Source organism: Diaphorina citri, unplaced genomic scaffold (genome assembly GCF_000475195.1).
Source record: "Diaphorina citri unplaced genomic scaffold, Diaci psyllid genome assembly version 1.1 scaffold5245, whole genome shotgun sequence".
Lineage (NCBI taxonomy): Eukaryota > Metazoa > Arthropoda > Insecta > Hemiptera > Psyllidae > Diaphorina > Diaphorina citri.
In genome coordinates, this window is record NW_007382621.1 from 30,462 (window position 1) to 37,490 (window position 7,029).

The 7,029-nt window shown below is 40.0% G+C and overlaps 1 non-coding gene and 2 pseudogenes across 1 annotated transcript; 2 read left to right on the plus strand and 1 right to left on the minus strand.

Moving 5' to 3' along the window:
• Positions 1 to 1,884: 1,884 nt before the first annotated feature.
• Positions 1,885 to 2,113, minus strand: LOC113472391 (annotated as a pseudogene).
• A 301-nt stretch (positions 2,114 to 2,414) lies between these two features.
• Positions 2,415 to 2,633, plus strand: LOC113472393 (annotated as a pseudogene).
• Positions 2,634 to 4,165: 1,532 nt separating this feature from the next.
• On the plus strand, positions 4,166 to 4,376 carry LOC113472392. The gene has a single exon (XR_003394716.1). It is a non-coding gene; the product is annotated as a small nucleolar RNA U3 (small nucleolar RNA).
• Positions 4,377 to 7,029: the final 2,653 nt, after the last annotated feature.

Here is a 7,029-nt window from a genome sequence, read left to right on the forward strand (position 1 = left end):
TATCATACTCGTCAGTTTCACACACCAGACCACCAGTAGGAAAGTCCATACACAGTTCTAAGGTTCCTCACGCACACCTGAGAGCTGGTGGTATGAACGTTACGAGTGTTCTAGTTCGTCCCAAGTTTATTTGTAGTCATATTATTTTTATTTGATCAATCACATGGTTTGTAGTGGGATATGTCTGATATGTACTTCAGTTGTAACAATAGGTGGTAGCATATCTGATAATAATTACTATTAAGAATATTTTTCTACAAATCTACATATAGAAGAGGACTGGGGCAGTGTGAGCAACAGAAAATATACTGGAGTACCTATACCTATCGAATGGTTGGACAATCATCATTATACCGGATAGCCAACCTGTCTCTACACGGCTACAGCTACACGGTAATAGGGTAAGAATTATGATAAACAACTTCAAGCTACTGCGCACTTCGCTCTCTTTATTCATCAAACAATAAGTAACGACTCGAAGTAGCTACGACCTTATAACTGATTTTTTTTCTTTTATAAATTTATTTTAAAAGGGGCAATGACTGTCGAATGCATTAGCCCCTTTCAAAATAGTTAGCATGTTATTTATTGAATAAGAACATAGGATTAAAAGGAATCAACGATAGAACAATAATACTGTACAGCTACACTGGAAGAGCTCGTTCGTAAGATAAGGAATGGTGCCGTTTTCTCACTCATTTCGTCATTTGCCGATCGGCATGTTCGTGTTTTCATTAAACAAATGAAACGCACCAGAAGAATTGTAATCAATTTCCGGGTTTGGAAAGCTAAAAAAATTCAGGCTGAGTTTTAGCCTTGACTCAACTACAACACTCCATTGATGGGAGCGAAGCCGAAGTGCGGCAGTTTGGAATGACACAAATGCTTCACACATCAGAGCTCCTATATTGTAGAGTGTCAGTCACAAGAGCAAGATGTATTTCATTCTTTTCAATGCGGAATGTCAAATATTTCACAAAGCTATAGAACGTCGGAACTAAGGTTAACACGTTAACACCTATGCGCTCACGCACGGTCGGCAGAACAGTCCATGTATGCAGAGATAAATTATAGCTTGTTTCCAGTAGTTATTCGTAAAACTTGTTCACTAAAAAGCAAGTGCAAAATTCTCACACATTCTAATAACATCCTAGAAACAAAGACGCTAAAAATGAATAGAAATTTAAAATCCCAACATGGTACAAAGCTAAAGGAAAGTACCACGGAGAAGGATCAAAAGTGCCCATGTCCAATCAAACAAGAGTGGTAATGAGACCTTTCACATCGAATCTATAGAGAAAAGATATAAGCACATGAATCGCCGAATTAAGGTGGTTCTACCAAGCTATTTGATCATTTATTCGTAAATATCTTAAGGCGGCGTTCAAAGTCAATCCCGAAAAATATGGGTAAATTGAGTATTAATAGATGCTTTGTTCGCCAAAATACATATTCATGGGTTCATAAGTACTGAAAGAATAGCAGAAGGACATAAAAAAAAATCCTTATCTTTAACTACAACCCTTACCTACTCTTGATAACTAGCCTGGTCGAGACAATCAGTATGTTACTGTTCTTTTCTTATTTGATTGTTAAAATTCGATCGCCATTCCCGCACACCGTTCACAAACGCCGGCCACATATTACCACACGAATGATCAAGAAGATTTTGAGTTTTCAGCATTTCACCAAATGCACTCTATCCGAAGTTCGTTTTGCTGTAAGATTCCGAGCAGACTGTAACTGTGGTTGTGCAGATGTCGGTAAACAACAAGACATTGTGATTCTGATTGTACGTGAAGACTCATTGATATGGGAGAAGTATCACCCAAACAATGTCAAGCTTATTGTAAAGATATGAAGAGCCTTTATGTATAATTGGGTGCCACTCAGACAACTCATTTCACCCGCCTAACTCGAGAGTTAGGGCCGCGATCATCGAGGTTGATCTAATGGTGTGATTCTAATCTTGGAGAAGATCAGATTCTACACATTGACCTCACGCTTCAGGTGAATGAGAGAGTCGCTCATCATCGTGACCGAGGGGCTGGAACTATAAAGTCTTGTGCAACCTGAGATAACTACAGAATGATCCTGTGAAAGTAATGATCTTAACTGTATCATGCGTTGTATGAAAGCAAGGTGAACAAATCAGAAAATGTGGTAAAAATGAGAAGTTCTATATTACGAAACAACATCTACATGGCAACGTTTTTCAAATTTTGCGAATTGCTACTCAACATTGTTACACGGCGTTAATCGATACAAACGTTGAACGGTTGTATACAGTACATGTGGTACTCGTAGATATAATTTTACATTTTTTTTTACTATTTTTACATATTTCTATAACCTCCATTTTTACACATTTCACGATTTGTTTCACTGCTTCATGACAACGCATGATAACGATTAAGATCATAACCTGTCACAGGATCATTTCGTGTCAGTATCATCTTCAGGTTGAGCAAACTTTATAGTTTCCAGCCCCTCGGTCAGATGATGAGACTGCGTGCTCATTCACCTGAGGCACCGTGAGGTTGTGTGAGTCTAGATCTTCTCCAAGATTAGACTCCACACCTCGATGATTGCGGCCCTAAACTCCGAGTTAGGCGGTGAATGAGTTGTACTGAGTGCACCCAATTAATACCCCCACCTAAAAGGGCACTTCAATCTTTAAATAAGCTTTATTTCATTGTTTTGGAGTTGAATAATTCCCCATAAAATGAATACTTCACGTACAATCAGTAATATTGCACAATGCCTTAATTATTTACCTACATGCTGCACAAAAACAGTTTTACAGAAAGCTAGGAATCTTGAAGCAAAATAACTTTGGATAGAGTGCATTTTGGTGAAATGCTGAAAACCTCAAAACTTTGTTTCGTGTGATAATATGTGGCCGGCGTTTGTGAACGGCGTGCGGCATTGGCGTTCGAACTTTACTTTTCAAGTTCGTGCGCTCCCGGCAACGCTTGATATGCTAGACGTGCCCCAAGGTACGGTTACGGCTTTTCTTTCAAACGAGTTTCACCCAATTTCCAGACTCTGCTGGATTAGTGCACCGTCGCCAGCGGTCCTTGGGCTGAATCCTGCTCATATTCAGACTAGTCCTACCCGGTTCAACAGCGGGTTCATGCCCTGCGTTACCACACTTCACACGACAACTATCCGATATGGAACGTAGCTTGTCCTGCGTCACTCTAGAAGATAACAAAAATCTTACAAACCGTCTCGTGAACAAAGTTGGGGTGTCACAATTGTTGAAGGATTCTTTCTATTCAAATCTTTTCGTAAATGAAATCGACTTTTTAGTGACATCAAACGGTCACTGCGAATTAGAAATTTTTTACATGCCCTAATACAAAGAACCAACTAAAATTTCCACTCGTTGTATCACAAAAGCTATTAGCACAACAGAAAATGCTCATCTACACTTTAATTCTCCATAGTCATATTGTTGTTAGCGTATACCGTAATCATATGTCTAAGACTCTGTCTATGAGTAGCCTATAGGCTAGACTCTACAACTCCATATTACGTAGGTAGTAGGTACCTCTACCAAATACTGCGCTAGACTCAAACTTTACGTATATTTTTGGGAAATAATGCCAGTTAAACATTAATTAGTACCTATAGTATAAGAACTTCTCCCTCGCATTATCGTCGAAAACTTTAGAAAATTGTACCAACTTCGTACTTATTTATAACAAATCAAATTAAACTTTTTTATGAAACGACTGCAAGTTCATACATTTTACGACACCATTCCTCTTCGTTAAAATTCCCAGGAAAGTTCTGGGAATTAGTGACGATCTGCCAAAGCTTTACTTGCAAGAAACTATCCATCTCATCGCCACACCCAGACCACATCCGAGAATATTAGGAAGCCTGCTACGAGTGGACGATTTGCTGAATCGAACAAGATAGGCAAATCTATAGGTATCTCATGTATCAGGTAACTATACTAACTCGACTTAAAATCATCTCGTACCCGCGGTTAGTGTTATTCGGAGAAAAGATAACGGCTGTACACATGTTGAGTATGGCAATTTGCAGTACCACATTTTGTAACACATGTAGGAATGTTGTTTCCCGATATACGAACTTCTCTTTTTAACACATTCGATTTGTTTCACTTGCTTCATACAAAGCATGTACAGTTAAGAATTCATCTCACAGGATCTATTCTGTAGTAAATCTCAGTTGACAAACTTTTTATAGTTTCCAGCCCCTCAGTCACGATGAGAGACTCTCTCATTTACCTGAGCGTGAGGTTGTGATGATCTATCTTCTCCGCAATGATTCAGATCACACCCTCGATATCAACGCGCCTAACTCTCGAGTTGGGCGGGTGAATGAGGTGTCTGGGTGGCACCCCAATTTATAAACCACTCAACATAGGTAGGTTAGTAAAGACTTACACTTCAAATTATTACAGGTCTTGTTACATTTAAAACACTTGTGAAATACAACATCTTGCCTTATCATGTAACATACTCGAGCAATTCCGCCCTTTTTGATGGCCTAGCCTTGATTAACCAGGAATTGAATGTAACTAGTTAATTAATTTTTCTTTTGAATTGACCATTTCAAATGGGTATCGCGCTATGTACACTTGGATGACCACCAGACACTTTCTGAACCAAAGTAGGTACTTGTATGCCTTTAAGAAACAATCTTTTTCACAGCTCTCCAACCTTGTTCGAGCATGCTGGTCCTCATGTAGTGGCTCGACAAAGGAATCACTGTGTGGAAGATATTTCGTCCATCAAATGCTGTCGGAGGGGATTTGCTGCAGCTTCAACTACCATCAGGGGAATTAGGACGTACGATCAATATGTAGTCCGACAACCTTATTGAGCAGAGTGTCAAAAGGTGGAATCACACTACTATCACGTCACGTCACGTGATGTAGTAGTGTTTTCTACCTTGATTACTCCTGAAAAAAGAGGATGCAATGTATCTTAGGTGGATTGGTTTGTTGAAGAGCACCACTGTGCACTTATTCCCAAGGGATCAATTAGTTAAGCAATGGTTGCTAGTGGTACCTGGGGGTAGCATTGAATGAAAGGTAAACCGCCGTTATACGACTTTAATCTCTCAAACAAAAAAAAAAAAAAAAGAAAAAAAAAATCTGGTGAACATCACACGACTTTCCTTATCCTATTGAATGATGCTTATTTGAGTGTTCTTTTACCCTAACTTTTACAATATCTCTAACCGTTTTGTCGCTACAGCTGAAAACCACCAAAAAACGGTCGAAATCTGTCCAAAAGCGGTCAAAATACCGTCAAGCGCAGTAACCATCTCAACCAAACGTTTTGTGTTGCATCCTTTTCACATTTGTGAACTATATACCAAATTTCAAGTCTCTAACTTACCGTTCCCGAGATATTGTTAAACTACACCGAAAACCGCCAAAAAGCGGTAAAATGCCGCCAACCGTTGCACCGGTCTCAACGAAAAGTTTTGTGTCGCATTCTTGTCACTAAAAATGTGACACTAAAAACTGACCATCGAAAATTTGACCCCATTACATTACATTCCTTCCTATAGGATAAGGAAAGTAAAAAAAAATATACAAGGTGTATTTTCACTTTCGATAGAAACACACTACTATCACGTCACGTCACGTGATAGTACATATACAGGGTGTATTTTCACTATTTTCCTTTCGGAAACGGAACCAATTTCGATGGCGCACCATCTTAGATTTCCTATGGTTTAGTACAGGAGTCATTTCGTTTCCAAAAAGGAACCGATTCCGAAAGTAAAATACACCTTATATGATGTATAATTTGTTTTCAGAAGTACCACTGATGAAGAGGAAGTAGTGAAGGTGGGTGGATCTGGCCCTATCATGGGACTTTCTGTGACACTCAACTCAGATCCTGGCAATTACTACGACAGTCATACGTCCTCTGATGGAATCAAAGTAAGGGCTGCATCCAACCTGCGGTCAGGGAGCACAGGTACAAAAAGGTTGCATCCAAATTGCGGTTCCACGCATCAGATTTATCCGGGCCATCAGCTTCACCTCCGTCTTGACGCTATGATAGTGAGAGCAGAGCCTAACGTTAAGAATTTGGATATCCAGCAACGGCAGTGCTACTTCTCAAATGAGGTTAGTCACCGAAGGAAGCGAGCACAGAGTTTTAAAATTGAACCCGGGTCTCCCGCGTGCAAGGCGAGTGCAGTGACCACTACGCCATGGGAGCTGACTGAGTAAAGTAAAAATATGAAATACATAACAAAAAATCTAGTGAGTTTTCTTTTTCTTCTTCGCCCTTTTCCAGTGTTCAGACAGAGTCGGCGTTTATCATCCCTCGGGTGATTACTTTTGGGCTGACATTTGGTTTTGGCTACAAAATTTTTACGAGTGGATACCCTTCGCACTGAACCTTTGATATTTCTTTAGCAAGGGAAATTTCAGGCTGGTATCCTCCCTGTTTAAAATCCCCCAGCCAGACTAAGTCCTCCCTGTTCAAAGTCCTCTAGCCAGACCAACCTCCAGATTCAAAGTCCACCTTGCTAACCACTACACCACTGAGGTTTGGCAGTTATAGTTCAAGAAACGTTCCAGGAACAATGGCTGAAAAGTTTTACCTGATTTGATAAAGAACTGTTCATGATCAGCCAGCATTACAATCAGCACGGCCAGAACTTTGCCCAGGTGTTGTTGTAGTGTTGAGTTACCGCTGTTGTACAGCATACACAGACATTCCAGTACTACACGAGTTTCCTCTAGGTCTTCTGTGATGGGGAGTGTATCAATTAGAACTGGGAGTACCTGTGAAGAGATAGAATATAAGTCGTTTATTCCTGCCCGAATATGACTGAAAACTTCGACAGGGGGAATTGTAACCACGGAGGTTTTATCGAATCGAAGAGGGAAGGTCAACAGGATAGGAGAAATTTTTTTTGAGGTTTGATACAGGAATTGTATCTACTAAATTATATCGTCCCAAAAGCGAAGAGATAAGAAGATGGAACAGCAGAAAGCCAGCCGTTCCAAGCACGAACCTT